Source organism: Zootoca vivipara, chromosome 1, assembly GCF_965207765.1.
Source record: "Zootoca vivipara chromosome 1, rZooViv2.hap1.1, whole genome shotgun sequence".
NCBI lineage: Eukaryota > Metazoa > Chordata > Lepidosauria > Squamata > Lacertidae > Zootoca > Zootoca vivipara.
Genome location: NC_142582.1, coordinates 63,093,240 through 63,111,500, shown reverse-complemented (window position 1 = coordinate 63,111,500; position 18,261 = coordinate 63,093,240). Strand labels below are relative to the sequence as shown.

The window sequence follows — 18,261 nt, the reverse complement described above, 5'->3', positions numbered from 1 at the left end:
ACCCTGGCTAAAGGATTATGGCTGTTCCCTGCATCCCTGAGAGCCCTTGGCCAGAGTAGCAAAAGGGGGTTTCATTTAGAAATACAGATACATGGTATTCATTCGTAAAGAAATATGGTTACATAGTGTCTCAGGCAACAGAGAAAGGGTAGGAAAGGGAGCCTTTATTACACAGGGCTTGATCTTGAGGGGTTCGATCGAGGGGTTCGATACTAGAGTGGTGTTGTAGGATCAGACGGGGTCCCCTTGAGGGCATTTGTGCCAATCTTGATTCCCAAATGAAGCCTCGTTTGGGTGCCCCCCCCTATAAAATTCCCTAACATATAGGTTTCTGGTTCTTGGGGTCTTGTGGCATTTTAATGGATAATTAATCTATTACCACCACCACCACCACCACACTCATAGCCTTCTTTCACTAATCCTTTCTGGGACAATTTTTCGATCACTGCCACTGTTTACCTGGAGGTTTTGCCTGATATCATCCAACCCAATCCAGTTTTCAAATTCTGATTAAAAAAAAATGCCTTCTCGTGAGTCACTGCAACAACTCCTGCTGACTCCACAGTCTATACCTGTATCTTGCTTAAAACATCACAACTTGGGAAGAGCTCCTGATTATATTTTCTCCTTGCTCCATTTTCTTGTGCAATCTAATACTTTACATAATATTATGACCTTCCTATGTGACTAGCAATATACGTGAATTTTTAGATGGCATCTGTAGAAGTGAACATCCTTGCATTCTTTGGAAATGCAGCTAAGCCAAGATTCTTCATTATTTTCCTAGTCTATGAAACATTTGCTCTCTCAATACCACGTAGGATCAAACCATTAGACTTCATTTAAACCATTTACAGAAGACTGTAGCATGCAATATGCTTGACAGCTATAGGTATATGCCTTTGGTTTTCAAAGGCTTGGTTAATTATTCTTATTTTTAGGTACCTCCAGTTATACCATTCCTGCCATGTAGCTCACTTCAAATGCAGCCTCATATATCTTTAATGGGTACATGGTTGCCTCGGCTCCTTGCTTCCATATTAAGATCACTAGGATCATGTCATAAAATAGACAATGATTTTTAAACTGGCTTGGATATCTGAACATGCAAAAGTACAAGCAGCTTCAATTTTAAATAACATAGAACTGGAAGGTAGTTAATTTAGAGCAGGTTTCTCCAAGAGAAATGTTTTCAAGGAAGTTGAACGTTTTGTACTTAAAATGTTTTGTCAGCTGAGGCTCCCCTCTTGCTCATGGAGTAAGTTCCCTTGCTAAGACGTTCTAAATTTATAGCCCTGGGTAACTTTCTCCAGCTGCTGATGCAGCTAATTAGATTAGATTGCCATTCTAGGTTTGTATCTAAGCAGCAGCCCATAGCTGCTTCTTCCTTGGTGATCACTCATAGCTGAGTAAGATTGTCTTCCATGAACACAGTCTTAACAGTGAGTCTGTGACTGTGGAAGCCAATTCTGGATCCACATGTCCTTCCACAGTGGGGGACATAGGTATCTGGGCAGGAGTTGATCATGGTGAGGGTTTGACCTCTTAGCACATTTCTCCATTTTGTCCTGATTTCAAGCATCTTCAAAGTCCATGACACCTTTGGTAAAGCCTGTTCTCCAGTTGGAGCGCTCACAGGTCAGTGGTTCCCAGTTGCCGGTGTTTATAATACATTTTTAAATATTTGCCTTGAGAGTGTCTTTAAACCTCTTTTGTTGTCCACCAACATTACGCTTTACATTTTTCAGTTTGGAATAGAGTAGCTGCTTTGGAAGACGATAATCAGGCATCCGAACAACATGACCAGTCCAATGAAGAATCGTTGCTCTGACACTGGAGATCATTGCTTCTTCCAGTACACTGACATTAGTTCGCTTGTCTTCTCAAGTGACATGTAAAAATTTTTTGGAGACACCGTTGATGGAGTCTTTTGAGGAGTTGGAGATGCTGTTTATAAGTGGTCCATGTTTCACAAGCATACATTAAGGTTGGTAGTACCTACAAGCATTTTGGTTTCCCTGTTAACGTCCCAGTCCTCAAACACTCTGTGCTTCAATTGGGAGAAAGTTGCAATCACAGAGCTCAGGCAATGCTGGATTTCGGCATCAATGTCGGCCCTTGTGGAAAGATAACTGCCCAGGTAGGACAAGTGATCGACCCTTTCCAATGTTACATAGGCTTTCCATAGCATAGCAATGGCAGGCCCTGGTGCCTTCCAGAAACTGAAGCACCCAATCACCTGCACCGACACTTACATCAAGGCTGATCCAACTCACAACTCTTCAGTGGAATGCCCAGTCAGAGCCAAGCTGCAGCTTTTCTACCTTGGATCATGCCCAAAGCTCTCACCAGAAGCATGAAATAAATAAGGGACAGTGCGCTTCATGTTGGCATACCTGAATTCTTGTTCTTCTCTGTATATCTTGTGGACTGTGCCGTAGCAGTCATTTAATTTCAAAATCTGCAGGGTGTGTGGCTTCTGTGACTGATGGAAGAAAACAGGTGCAACACTTATGCCAACACGACTGCCTACTGACTCTTTAAAAGAAAAAATGATTGAATTTTCTTTTAACAAGCTCTCCAGTTCATGTAGGTAGGAGATCTTATTGTTGCAAACAGGACAATAGCATTCCGAGAAAGCCATTGATTAATTGTAGGTAGAACACTGGACTAAAGCTTGAAGGTCATGCTGTGTTTATGTTGCTGAAACAAACAACAACACGAGTGTGGATAATGTATTTAACTTAATTAATTGTTTCCCTCCTCTGCAGTACTGCAGCATTTCTTTGTATTTCAAAATAAGAGAGCAATTTAATTTTAAAATGTAAATAGCTTTGGCCTTTGAAAATGTAGTTGATGTTAACAGGCACAAATCCATAGCAGTACTTCTCTTATTCTATTATTCCTAATCCTAAACAAGCTTTGCTTCTCCACTGCTGTATAGGCTGTTTGTCAACCTCTTTTCTAAGCCTCTTTCCAATGGATCACCACCTCAGTCCAAGGAAAGGGATTAAAATACACAAACAGCATTGTATAGAACTTTCTTAATGATGAGCGATATCCGAGTGAGGATGCGGTTCATCTGCATCATGTTGTTTTGAATAGGATGTACGTTCCAGTGTGGAGTCTTAATTATGTCCCCTTCCATTCCCCCTCCCAAGGCTAGTCACGTGTCCATACCTTGCTTTACAAGTGTCTTGAGCCGGGTTGTGGCTTACATTGCTTCAAAGCTGAGCACATTTTACATTGCAGGGTGGGATTTTAAAAGATACATGTGTATTACTATCAGTGATTTCATTACCTAGGGGTATGTTATTTGATTTTATTCTATATGTTAATGTACTATATGTTAATGTATTATATTCTTTTTCTTCCCTCCCCTTCTTAAAACTTCATTGGAGGCCTCCAAATAAGAATTTCTCAGGAACACATATTTTTCCATTGCCTTAGCAAAATGAACCACATTTCAATTATATTTGTACATAAAGGTAAAGGTAAAGGGACCCCTGACCATTAGGTCCAGTCGTGACTGACTCTGGGGTTGCGGCGCTCATCTTGCGTTATTGGCTGAGGGAGCCGGCGTACAGCTTCCAGGTCATGTGGCCAGCATGACTAAGCAACTTCTGGCGAACCAGACCAGCGTACAGAAACACCGTTTACCTTCCCGCTGTAGTGGTACCTATTTATCTACTTGCACTTTGACGTGCTTTCGAACTGCTAGGTTGACAGGAGCTGTGACCGAGCAATGGGAGCTCACCCTGTCGCGGGGATTTGAACCACTGACCTTCTGATCAGCAAGCCCTAGGCTTTGTGGTTTAACCCACAGCGCCACCCGCATCCCTATATTTGTACATACTTAGCTATATATTCCATTTTTTAAGGACAGTGCACATGATGACTGCAACTGTGATATCACTTGCAAAATTAAAACACCAAGTGATTCCAATTAGGCAAAAGGTGTCCCCACAAATGTAAGTAGAACACTGCTAGCTCAGGCCAAAAGTTCACCTAGTGCAGCATTCTGTTCTCATAATAGCCAATCAGATGCCCAAGGAAAGCAGGATCTGAGTGCAGCAGCACTCTCTACCACTTGTGATTCTCAGCAATGGGATTTAGAGCCACAATCCCTCTGACAGGGGAGACAGAACATAGCCACTGTGGCTAGGAACCACTGATATTATTCTCCATACCAATTTTCCTGTAATTGGGTTTTGTAATTGCCTTCATCATCCTGCATCACATTCCATAGCAAGTGTTCCCCAGGGGCAGTGTTACAGGATTTAGTTTTCATTAGAAGAGAATACACTGGAGACTTATGGTGTCTTTGTAACATTTTGCTTATTTATGAATATAAAAATACAGCCTACTAGAAGGAAGGAAAACTGCTAAACCTGCATCAGGTCTCCAAAGAGAGAGAAACTACGCCCCAAGGATGCTAGATTCAGCAACACCAACTAAAACTTCTCAGTTCTCTTGCCTGTATCCAAAACTGCTTTAAACTTTCTTCCTGTACTTTCACCAAGCTATGATGTGTGTCTGTTGAAAGGCAGGGAATAAAGTTTTCCAGTCATCAATTAAAACTAATATCTTTTTAAGTCCTTGATCCCTGTCAGGGGGCTCTCAGAGGCTCCGTGGGAAGAGGGGGATGCCAGATTGGGTTACAGGGATCCCCAGCCCCTCCTCTCCAGCAGTACCTCTTCCAGCCGAGGTAGCAGGTGGAAGGCGAAACGGTCAGCCAGGAGGGAAGAGGGGTCAGTGATGCTAGCAAGGAGCCCTTGCACCACCTCAGGGAAGAGGGCTCAGAGAGGGAGATGCAATTTCCATCGCCCCAGTTGTGCAGAGGTGTCAAACACAAAGAGGGGAGGCGGCGCCTGGGGGTGCCGAAGTTCTTCTGTTGGGCTCGTAACAGGAAGGGGCCACTCCCGGATTCTGTGAGTGACTGAGATGGACATGAACTTGTAGCTCTACACTGTACATTGTATGCGCAATAAACCTGTAAAAAGCCAGGTCTGATTTCAGTGTCGTTACTCGTGAGTAACCACCTACAGGCCATTACAATCCCCAGCAGGTGCCACTTCAGTTTTTTGGTTGTTTCTTAAAAGCGACGGGCTCATTCATGCTAATCAAAACCACCCAACTTTGTAATTGTGTGCTTCACACGTGTTTTCCAGGGCCATACTTCTCCCTACCAGAAATAAATCTGATTTCTTTGCAAATCAGCTCAATTGTTTTCAGGGCTTCTTTCTGTAAGATGATCTTGCAGCATGTTCCTTCATCATGTCCACTGCATAGCATCCACACCATACATTTAACCACCTACAGTTCCCCAGATTCTTGGCGGGGGGGATGCATATGAGATCTCCTTTTTGTTTGACTTGTAGCCAAAGGGTTTGCCTTCATGATAGATAACATTTAAAATCTGTTATTGGGCAGGGTTAAAAAAAACCCCTTTTCATACCAATGCATATGGGTAACCATGAAAGCTAATTTGCACAGTGATAGCCCATCAGAAACTATTGTTCTCCCCACTACTTTCCTCTCTCAGGTAGAACTGTCCATAAGCATGCACAAATAAATTACTATTTTAATCCTGAAACTACCTAGGGCTATGAGCAATTACTGGAAAACAGTTATCCATACCGTCTAACAGTTCAGTTGACGTCCCTGAAACTATTCCTGAGCAGGTAGGTTATGGACAGCATCCTTCGGAAATAGTATTTATAACCTGATCCACAAAGTGGTCAGGAAATCATAGGCTGTTGCTTAGCAAGCAACTGGAGTTGCATGGAATCCTAAAATTAAAATGTAACACATCTTCTATCTCATGCCAGTTTTTAGTACAGGGTGGAAAATGTTTAGATAAAAGATTTTCTCCACCTACTCAGTATTTATGCAGTAATAGAGAAGGGCCATCACAACACATAAATCATTATTATGAAAGCAGGTGAAGTTACTCCATTGACCAACCAATTCCCTCAACAGAAATTTATTTTGCCCTCAGGACATTTTCCAATAACAGCATTTCCCTTAATGATTTCTCCAAAAAGCTCACAGTACATTTGAATATAGACACACATTTAGGCTACAGGTCTAAAAATGGTTTAGTATCATACAATAAACACATTTACAGATTTCCACACTAGGGTCTACCAACTGGTACTGCAGAAAGCTGATTTATGGGGGGAAATGTTCTTCTGAGACAGGAAGGGAAATAGAGCAGATTCCAAGCTCAACAGAAACCAGTATATTGCAAAGCAAAATAAAAAAATAAAAAATGTTTCCACACAAAGAGATGGGTGTTAACTGTACTCCCAGCAACTTGAAAGAAATATAAGTGCTAAGCAAAATGCTAAGAATTTTCCATGAGACACTGACCGAGTCCACAATGCTGGAATTGTAATAAAAGGGATTAAGAATGGCTGACAATTCCATGTAGCAAACCAAGTGTGATTTGAAGCAAATTGGGTTAACAACACATGCATATACACACATAAGTGGTTTCCAAGCACTGGATTGATTAGCTTCCAGAAACAGGTTTGGCAGGTGCCTTCAAACTACTACCCAATATTATTTTTTAAAAGGTCAGTCATATTAAAAAGAACATTGTAAGCAGTTACATTAGATGTTCTGGCTATTCCTCTACGTAAAGGCCTGTTCACGCATAGCAGGCCTATGAGTGATTAACATGAGCACATTGGTCAACCTCAGGGCAGGGAGGGGGGATACATCTCAAGGAACGTGGTGATGGCACTTCAGAAGTCCCCTTTGCCTTCCTGTAAATCAGGTACAGCTCCCATGTGGGTACCCCACATCACACTATCTGTTTTACAATGCAATCGTTGTATCCCTGAAGGCATTAGTATAAGCATGAAACAATAATGTGGAGACCTGCTGCAAAACAGCTGATTAAATGTGTATTGTAAACTAGGGATAGATTTACTCCCAGTTGACTCCTAACCCAAGCAGAAGCTGAGTACTGTCAGCAGATTTTATGAGAATCTATTCTTTCTGCTGAAGAGCTGATCCAGCATTGCATTTAGGTAAAAGCATTAGCTGTTTTCTCAGAATCTGATCCGAAAACAGTAGCTGAGAGTGTACCACTAAACTCAAGGGCTGCAATACTTCCATGTATTTATTTGGCACATAGCATCAGAGAGGAAGTACTCCTAACTTCTACTTACAGCTTGGCACTGGTTAGTAGGAAGATTAAATTCTGCCCCCAATGAGTTGACTGTAAGCAAAGACAGCTGTGTGTTGTGCATTACAGTTCTTGCTGATTTGTGGATTTCAAGGGCCATAAATACTTTACAGAAAGATCATGTCTTCAGAAAAACGAAGACTGTAGGTCTTCTAGATACTACTGTTATGCATAAGTCAAATCTGCTGTTTGGTGGATCACTGTCCATGAATCACCCAACCATACCTGCTCCTGGCTACCTCAGCATCCAATCTTTTAATACTCCCACTCCTGTTTCCCTCAGGATGAGCCCAGGCAAGAAACACAAGTTCACATGGGTCTCTTCTCCCACATTTTAGAAAATTAAGTATCACTCTTGTCTTTGAATCTTCAAGTAGCTGGGCAAATTCTCTCCCAACTACTCTTCTGCTCTTGTGGTGTAATACTATCATCTTTACTCAGGTATGCATAGATCTCTCATACCTCCAGACCACCCAGTCTTCCATAATCACCTGGTTTTAAAAGTAGTTTACCCCTAACGGATGGAAGTCAAAAATTCCCCAGGTGCTGAAAATATGCTGTCCGTGGTGCTGAAATTTTGATCCACCAAGATAACCTTCTACTGTAGGTGTGAATATGGATACTGAACTCATACTGTTGTTTTAGAGCTGCTTCCAGTAAACTTCCATCAACAATATTTTAACTTCTTCTTTAAGTTGTCTTTAAATTCCTCCTGCAGTTAGTATTTTTAAAAATTAATTAATCTCTGCAGCCCAAAGTTTATATCCAAGAGCTTTAAAAAGAGGCATGTTACTAGGAGTGGTTATTTGCAGAATGTCAAGGCTGTAAAGGATGTTTCTAACTTATACACTGCAATGTTCTGAGAATATTTCTAGAACATTTTTGCTATGGTGAAGTGGAAAAGTTTGCACTTTTTTGTTTGTTTGTTGAAGTCAAGATTCACAGTAATGCACTCACCATTTGACAAGCAGCAAAAATTCTCAGTCACATGGTTACTTCTCCCAATGGTTCCTCTGGTACACTTCTGATACTTTCTCAGACAATTTATCTTGAATTTGCAAATGTTTTATGCTTTAAAAACCCTTTAGAAAGAAAGAAATGAAAACGAAAAAAGGAGACAACATTTAATACTATCAGTGGCACCATGAGTGGTTTTTTGTGGGGGGGGGGCTTAATTAATGCTGATTGTTCACGGTGTAGACGTGTATTCTAATACCAAGTGTTTTAAGAAGGTTAAGGAAACCATAAGAATGCGAAACTATAAAGCATAAAGCTACTTCAGTGGATATGAGTGAGACAAATGTTGATAACTCAAACTGGAAAATATTAGCCTTTGGACCATGTTATTGGTGGACTGCATCCTGCAATGACTGCTTCTGTTGCAACCACTATTTTATTTCAAAGGACCTTAAAGGGGAGAGTGGTCAGTGGGTGGCATCTAAAAATTATGCTCTTTCCCAAAGTATAGTCTTTTATTTCCATGTCTCTTCCATAATTTCTATCATACCATAATTTTCCTCTTGAAAAGATAAGTCATTCTCTTGGTAGAAAACTGTAGTGAGGGTCTGTGGAAGAGAACATTCCTTGCATGAAGAAGATTCCAGTTTCATTAGTCAGAATCTCTAGACAAGACTAGGAAGCCACAGATGTTTGTGCAGACATTGCTGAGCAGGAAGCAGGGCCACTTCCTATGCTCAAACCTTGTACATATCCAGTAAGAACCCCAAAATCTCTGGAATAAATACAAGACAACCCATTCAGTTTTCTCTTACAATCCATTTCCTGACAATGGGTTGTTAGAGATTTAGTTTTTCCTGCCTTTGGTTTTTATCAGGGAGGATTATCTCATGCTACACTTTCATTTAGCTATCCACACATGGTAACTTGGAGCCAGAGACAGAGCATTGTAATGTTCAATTAAGCAAAGGGAGACTGCTCTGCTTTTAAACATTTGTGGGGAATGAGGTTGGGATTTCAAGTTCTAAACCGAATTAATGAGGATAGAAAACAAGACCTAATTAACTGCAGCAGTAGCAGACAACACAAAAACTATTGGCGATTTCAGCCATTAGCCCAATGCATTGGAATAATTTTGCCCATATATGAAATCTAGCCAAATTTTGTATTGGAAAACTGTGGATGTGGAAAATTCAGAATTTGATATTTAAATTAAAACACCATCTTTTTCTACTCCCTTCCGACTGCGGTTGGTCCCAGGATTTTCCTGGCCTTATAGTCACTTCCCATTCCGTTAGCAGACTTTGACCTTCAACACACAGGCACCTCTATCACATGATTTCTGTACACAGGGGAGTTACTTGGAATATATGTACAGTGGTACCTCGGTTTACAAACACAATTGGTTCTGGAAGTCTGTACTTAACCTGAAGCGTACTTAACCTGAAGCGAACTTTCTCATTGAAAGTAATGGAAAGTGGATTAATCCGTTACAGACGGTCCGTGGAGTACTTAAACTGAAAATACTCAAACCGAGGCGTACTTAAACCGAGGTATGACTGTAGTGGTGGATAGGTACTGTGTCCTGCCACCCACTCATGGGCTCTACTTCATATTTGCATAGTATTGAAGTACTTACAGCACAACATGTATAGATCACTAAACATGCATTTGTATAACAAAGCGCATAATAGCACAGCAAATTATCTCCCTTGCATCAGGGGAAAGAAGTTACACTCTGAGATCAAACAAGTAACTTTCTATGGATGCTCCTCTTATGGCTAACTATTTTCAATGCTTTCATTATTATGCATTTGTTAGAAGCAACTGCTGAAGTCAATAACATATACACTGCATATACTTTATCAGTGAAAGAAAATGGAACACACGCTCAAAAGCCCAACTATTTATCTTTAGAAGCAATTGTTCAACTCATAAGAAGCAACAATGTCTTCAGCCTTGTATGTAGATATAAGCCAAATTAGCCCTGTGACTTCAGACAGATTCATCTGGACTAAATCTAAGGCCACCAGTTTAAAGGTGATTTATTATCCAAATTGTTTTTCAAGCATGAATGAGCACCATTCTCCTCAAAAATCTGATTTTTGAGAAAGGCATTAAGGGGCTAAAAGCATTTGGTAAGCACCTATGGTATGCTTTGCTGACAACATAGCACATTCCCTGCCTACACCAATAGTGTAGGAGCCCTGTTAGTCATCCAGTGTGCGTAGTTTATTGGCACTCTGCCCTCGCTGTATTCTTTGCTAAGGAAGACAATCATTTGTTTTATTTTTACTTTTACTTTACGTAGAAGTCAGACAGCATTCTTTTCATCATCTGTCATTACAGAGGTGGCTGTCATAAGACAATCCAAACAACATGGCAGCCGGGATGTTAAAAAGCAAAGGCCCAGTTCAGGAATATGAGTAATCAGCCTCTATACTGTGCAGGACTTACTAAAGCTTGTTTCACAACTTACAAAATTCACATATAAAAGTTACAGTACTTCTGTAAGGAATTACACAAATCCTGTGTGAACATTATGTGTGCTATTAGTGTGATACTAGTTTACATACCTGGCATCGCTTACACGGGATCGACATCATCATGTTACAATATATATCTGGGATTTCCCCTGAACCAACAAGTAGAAACCTGTAGTAAACCTCTTAGATTTTCTGCTAAATCACACAATATCAAAGCTGACCTTCCTGTTACATATTTGGGGAACAGTTTCATGCTCCTTTTCTATGCAAATGACAGATACTATAAACTTACCAAGCATTCAGTCACTCTATGTACTACAGTTCCAGGATTTCCCCAGCTGAATCATCAGTTACTACCACCATCTCCTAAAGCATGAAAGAAAGAAAAAGAAGAAGAGTGCTCTTCACTGAGTATGAATGAGAAATGCATTTGGGGAGTTATACAATCTTACACGATCCCTGCATCAAAACCTAATTCTAAGGGCCAGCCTAAAGCAAGGCTTTGTGGTATGTTTAAAGACACCCTAGGGTTTGAAGTCAAACAGTTAGAAAAAATGCTCTTTATTTGCACAAGCTCTACTTTTAACTTCCAAAAATGATATTTTGCTGCTTATAAACATCTATATCCCTCCCTGCTACATCAAGCAATACATCTGTTGAGAATTGGTCACAACTAAACTTTTACATTGAAAGGTTGTTTGATAGATACCCAAATGCCTCATTAATGATGGTGGGCAATTTGAAGGTGACCTGGAAGCTGCAATTAATCCAGAATGCGGCAGCTAGACTGGTGACTGGGAGTGGCCGCCAGGACCACATAACACCAGTCCTGAGAGAACTATATTGGCTCCCAGTATGTTTCTGAGCACAATTCAAAGTGTTGGTGTTGATCTTTAAAGCCCTAAACGGCCTCGGTCCTGTATACCTGAAGGAGTGTCTCTACCTCCATCATTCAGCCAGGACACTGAGATCCAACACCGAGGGCCTTCTGGCGGTTCCCTCATTGCAAGAAGTGAGGTTACAGGGAACCAGACAGAGGGCCTTATCGGTAGTGGCACCCACCCTGTGGAATGCCCTTCCAACAGATGTCAAGGAAATAAGCTGCTATCCTATTTTTAAAAGACACCTGAAGGCAGCCCTATTTAGGGAAGTTTTTAATATTTAATGCTGTATTGTTTTATTATTCGATTGGAAGCTGCCCAGAGTGGCTGGGGAGACTCAGCCAGATGGGCATGGTATAAATAATATATTATTATTATTATTATTATTATTATTATTATTATTATTATTATGCTAGGGTGAGTATTAAATTGGAAAACCACCGATGATATTGCACATTCAATGAAAATAGGAAGACTCTCTAGAGTCAAGGTTATAAATAGGGAAGGTATATGCTTGCTTGAGCTGTGCAATAATTATAACTTACAAATTGTGAATGGTTCAATAGATGGTAATAGAAACAGGAAATTTACATACCACCACCCCCAGATGTAGTGTCATCGACTATATGCTGGTCCTTTGTGAAATTGTAAATCTGATAGTGAACTTTAGAATTGGGACACACATCAAAAACAATCACCAACCATTGCTGATGTCTATAAATGTAAGCTTTGATTTAGAAATAACTAATCATAACAATACAATTTTTTTGTCAACGTGAGCATATGGCCCAACTAAAATGGTCCCAGGAAATGATTCTAGCAGTGGGGTAAAAGCTTTGTTGATTTTAGGAACCAGGTACTCTTTAGTCTGAAGAACATCAATTCTTGTACTGACATTCTGGAAGTATATAGTGAAATCTTCAAAATGTTTGAAGAGCTTAACACTCCACCAAAAGTTAGGGTACTTAAAAACAGAACTAGTCCCTGGTTCAATGAGGAATGTCTTCAACTTTTTTAAAAAAATTGTGCCAAATTTCCAAAGATAACCGTACCAAATTAGGACCTTCCTACTTTGATGAAAAAAGAAAATATCACCTAGTTCTGGCCGGAAAGAAACAAAAAGATGCCACCCAAAAATGGTTCCAATTGACTCAATTCAAAACAAAAATAACAAAGTGCTTTGGTTTAAAATATAGGGAGGTCTGAAAGCTGGCAACCAATCAGCTGTCCCATCAATTGCAGAATCTAAATGGTTTCAGTATTTCATTTCCATATTTAATTATGTACATAGTAAATTGAATGGAAAGGAAGTCCAACAATAACAAACTAGATAAACTAAAAGAGTGGCCAAGGGTGAAAGAGGAGGAAATTAGAGATATAATTATTAGTTTCCAACCAGGAAAGTTGTTTATAAATGGATGTTTTATGATGCCCTATATTTTTAATGCCTAATAAGGGTTTGGCTAAGTAAGTAAATAAGTGTTTAAAAAAACCCTCACATTTAGCTGAATCAAAATGCTTCTGCACAGTAATGGGGTGGGGTGGGGTATAGTGACAACAGAAGGGACAAAAATGAAGACATGGCCCATTTGCAAAATTGCTGGTGCACTTCTAGAACAATAATCCATGAATGAGAAGTCTGTTCCCCACAGATCTCTTAATTAATCACATAACATATGCAATCAAGATTTTTATGTCTGAGTCAATATTTCCGCCATGAACTTCTAATTATGCTTTGGTCAAATAATTAGTTTTCCTGAAAACTGTTCTGCAGCGTACAGGGACTTGGTTCTGAAGACAGCAGCAACAATCTAGAGAAGGCTCATCTTACTTGCCCCAGGGATCAACATAGCACACTTCAGAGACTTGTCCCTCGCTTTTGCTGCAGTGGCTCCCCTGGCTCGGCTGCAAACCATTGCCTAAAACACATGACCACTCCAACTATCCATTGCAAATATGCTGTTCCATGAAAAATAGGGCAAGGCATGCTTTTATGTATCCTTTACAGAAAGATCAACTTGTGACTAATAAATGAGGAAACTAGTCACACTTTCAAAATATCTCATACATTTAAGGACTTCAACTGCATTCAGAGTAAGTTTTGCACTATAGGATGTTTACTAATGCTACATTTGGACAAAGAAAAGCCATTTTATACATCAAAGCAATTCTACCAGGAATCCTTTCTCCACACTTCTTAACAAAAGAGGCAACAATTTTGCGGGGTAGGGGAACCTTTCACAGAAATGAAGGTGGGTAGATAGTGCCAATTGCATTTAAGAATCCAGTATCACTGTTAAGACTTTCAAGAAACAATCTTAAGCAGAGATATTTATTACTATGTGGTCTGATTCATCCTAGGAGTCACACACGTGCATAATCTGCATGAATAATAAAACTTATCTACAGAATTAAACCCAATAATGTAGCTACCCTCAAATCATGTAAGTGTTGATTTTATCCAAGTGCAAGAATTGGATCTCTATGGGACAGCAGTTCACTATGACCAGAGGCAATATTCAAGACAGCGTCTTTCAGAAAAGTGGTCACACCACCACAATGTTTTCTTGCAAAATTTAGCCTCCTGGTGGGCCTTCAAGAAGCATGCAGCTGACCAATGTTAGGAAGAGGCTGCTAGACTAGATGAACTCTTCACTTGATCCTACAGGGCTGTTATATTCTTAAGTAGCCTACCATCCTGGCAAAAAAAAAAAGGAGATTCATCATCAAATGTGATTATGTATCAATCATTCCTTCAAAACACAATTTAAGGAAGCACTTGCAATCATTTTCTAATACAAAATGTAGAGCAATTTCTAAGAAGTCCATTAATATAGATTCTTTCACAAAGAAGGCTCAAAACCAATCTAACAGCAATTTCCAACTGGCACGCATTAAGGTGTGAGACAGGAAAGTGTGGGCTGAATCAGATGTTATAGAATTTTCTTCGCATTACCATCCCTGAGAATGTATTTGCTCATACAACCTAATGTGTGACCCAGCTCCTCCACAGATACAGAAATGGACTTGAGATTTCTGAGACCCTGGCTGCACTTAAAAAACAAAAACAAAAAAACCCGCACAATAACAGGAAATATAGAATGCTGCACCTACATCATTAGATGGGCTGGTCACATATCATATTCACCATGTAAATGCTACCCATGGAAAGGTTAGAATGTGGCCATGCAGCAGAGTGCTGAATGTGGTGGTCAGGGAAATAAGTTGGGAGGGTGAATCTGGGGATACTTCAAGCGACAAAATACATCCCCTGGGGGTTCCAAAATCATTCCCATGACATAATTAGTGTTGAAAAATGCATTCTATTGTCTACAATAGGTTTAGTGCAAACCTAATTTCAGCAGGAGGCAGGACATCAGGGAATGCCTCTTTGGGTTATGTGCTGGTGATCCATGCATTATTAGACCATGAGAAGAAATGTCCCATACTGCTCAAGCATCTAGCTGTCTATCTGAGCTAGCAAAGGAGCAATTCCACATCACAGAAATGTAGTTTCATATCTTCTTCCAAGAGGGAACTGCTGGAGACTTCTCTGCCATTTAAACGTCTGGCTATATGTTGTAGAACAGGCATGTCAAACCTGTGGCCCTCCAGATGTTTTGGACTACAATTCCCATCTTCCCCAACCACTGGTCCTGCTAGCTAGCGATCATGGGAGTTGTAGGCCAAAACATCTGGAGGGCCACAGGTTTGACATGCCTGTTGTAGAAGGATTGATACATTCAACTATTATACTACAGTGGTACCTTGACTTAGGAATTTAATCCGTTTCGAACAGACCTTCGTAAGTCGAAAAAATCGTAAGTCGAAGCCAATGGGGGGAAAAAATAAAAAAAATCGAAAGTCGAAAAAATCCTATCTAAAAATTCGCAAGTCGAAAAAATCCTATCTAAACCGCATCCAAAATGGTGGATGGAACTCTGTTCGTAACTCGAAACATTCATTAGTCGAGTCATTCATAAGTCAAGGTACCACTGTACTCAGTCCATAGTTGGCATATACCATGTTACCTGCAAAATTATGAAGACCATAAATAAAAAACCACCTATTAACTCTCAGTGATTCTTTCACCTACAAACACAACATACAAACAATACACTCAACAAGAACAAAGAGCTACTGACAGGTCTAATAATTTTGAAATAATCTTATTTTTTATTTTATTTTTGCAGTTTGTAGCTACCTTGGATCATGGGATCCTGCTACTATGGGGTCCTGCTACTCTTACTGTAAAGGTTTCCTGTGGCAGCAGAGACAAAAAGGAGTCACAAATCTGAACATTTCCTTACTTGCCTACGGGTAGAATTGCTTTGACACATTAATGCAGACATACCATAGTCAGATGAGTAAACTTTCTCAAGTACTTATTTATTAAGCTAGCTGATTTTAACACAGAAGTTCCAGCTTCATGTTGATGCTGATGACCACCCCACCCTACATTTGTATTCCACCATTCTTCCATCATGGAACCCAAGGTGGCATATAGCTTCAGTCAGGTGGTAGCCCAATGCACCATCACAGGCACAAACATGGTGGGGTGGGGGGAGATGTCTCCATTATAAAGTCTCTCTTCCACACAGTATTTTTTTTTAAAAAAATAGCTTGAATACAGTTGTACATTGGTTGTCAAACACCTTGCGACTTGAAAATTTTGGTTCAAACGCTGCAAACCTGAAAGTGAGCCGATGTGCGAACGTTCTTTGGAACCCAAATGTCTGACGCTGCTTCCATGGCTTCCAATTGGCTGCAGGAAGCTCCTGCAGCCAATCAAAAGCTGCACCTTTTTTTAAAAAAATGTTTTCAGAAGTCTAATGGGCTTCTGAGAACAGATTCCGTTTGAGAACCAAGGTACGACTGTATTCAATAGTGCATCATCTTATCCTTCAGCTGGGGTTATATATATACTGTATCTCACTGTGCTTCTTGCTGTCCAAAACACCATCACAGTTTAACAGTCTAACAAAACTCAGCATACCAATGTCAAACACAATAAAATATAAAATTGGCTACACATTTGCCTGCACTCACAAACTTTCATTTATTTCATATCTGATGCTAGCTTGTACCACTGGGAGGCAGTGATGGTTTCATAAAAGGCAACATGAAAATCGGCATTGATAAAATTATGGAAAAAGATTTCCATTCATTCTCTTAACCCAGAACATGACTCTGAGGACATAAAAGATTCCAAATATACTTCAGCACATGATGGGATATGGTGTTGCTCCACAGAAGTTGCCTTCAAGAGGCATACTGCATCTAAACCTGGAGGGTGCATATGTAACCAATGGCTATTAATTACAGTGGCCACATGCATCCCTTAGTGTCAATCATGAGTCAAAGAGTTTGCCTGTCTGGTCAGGGTTTGTTTGTTTTTCCAACTACGGTATGAAAAGATACTGAATTCCAACAGAAGGGGCAGGATTCAACTAACCTACCCTGTCAGTACAAGGATTTCTACCTGTGCAACAGGTCTTTCCTCCCTTCTCCTCCTGTGCTCCAAATCTGTCCCTGGGGGTTAGAGTAACCCCTAGAACATATTTAGGGGGTACACAGGGGGAGAATGTTTTGTTGCAAGAGCAGAAATTCTTGCACTGAGGAATGCTTACTTAGCACTTTGTTAGATTCCAACCAAGAATTCAAGAGGGCTTGTCTTATAAACCTGGCAGATGGTCCCCCAAAACCAGCAACCTCTGTGGTCCACCAAAATCAGGATAACAACACTACAGTATCTACTTTTAAGATGTTTGATGGCTTGTGTTAGTTACTGTATGGAAGAGAGCTTAATAGGTTTTTTTAAAAATTGATATCCATATGTTTGTGTACTTAAATTAGGATGTGGGGCAGGAACCTAAACAATACATTTACAGTATATAACTCAACTATCAATCAGCCCATATGACTTCAATCACCTAGAAAACATACTTCAAAAGGATATGATTCACACCAGAAGTCACTTACTATTTAATAGAAGGTGGGTTTTTTACCTGGCAAGTCGTGACTGTGGTTTCTTTTTTTTGGGGTGGGGGCTAATGTTTCCCAGTTTAAAGTCAGCTTCTATTTTTAAAAATTCATTATCACACACCATATTACACTAGACTCACAGATACTCAAGACAGTAAATGCAAATATCCTTTGGCATCTTTATAATCTTTTTTGCAATCATTTCTGCCACCATACTATCCCAATCCAGACTGCCCATAGTTTGCATTGCTCATACGCAATTGCAGAATACATGGGAATCTTCATTTGTTATTATTTCAGTGAAAGGAGCTGTACAAAGGAATGCACAAGCAAGTGGGCTCTGTTCACTGAAAAGCTAAACCTATTTGGTGGAGCTAAACCAGTTTCCATACCTTTTAAAAATAACTTGTACACAGCTCTGGTTACAGGTAGGTAGCCGTGTTGGTCTGGGTCGAAGTAAAATAAAAAAAATTCCTTCAGTAGCACCTTAAAGACCAACTAAGTTTTTATTTTGGTATGAGCTTTCGTGTGCATGCACACTTCTTGGTATCTGAAGAAGTGTGCATGCACACGAAAGCTCATACCAAAATAAAAACTTAGTTGGTCTTTAAGGTGCTACTGAAGGAATTTTTTTTATTGTACACAGCTGTTTTCAAAAGTAAGACAGACCACTTGGAATATAATAATAAAAAATTAGTAAGGGAACAGCTCTGCACAAAGGCCAAAATTCAGTCATGAGCAAGTACTGAGGGAA

The 18,261-nt window shown here is 40.0% G+C and overlaps 1 protein-coding gene across 9 annotated transcripts in view; it reads right to left on the bottom strand.

The window, feature by feature from the left end:
- The window catches only part of PTPN5 (protein tyrosine phosphatase non-receptor type 5), a 71,955-nt gene that overhangs the window by 41,701 nt on the left and 11,993 nt on the right, over positions 1 to 18,261 (bottom strand). For 6 of the 9 annotated variants that reach the window (XR_015949099.1, XM_088666546.1, XM_088666525.1 and 3 more), the window contains exons 2-3: positions 10,934 to 11,007; positions 8,156 to 8,280 (exon numbers count right to left, since the gene is read on the bottom strand). The exons of 1 other annotated variant lie outside the window; for it this stretch is intronic. The gene's annotated coding sequence lies outside the window, so the exon portion shown is untranslated. The remainder of the gene's footprint in view (positions 1 to 8,155; positions 8,281 to 10,933; positions 11,008 to 18,261) is intronic. 2 more of the 9 variants (XM_088666534.1, XM_088666529.1) reach the window with 1 other exon arrangement.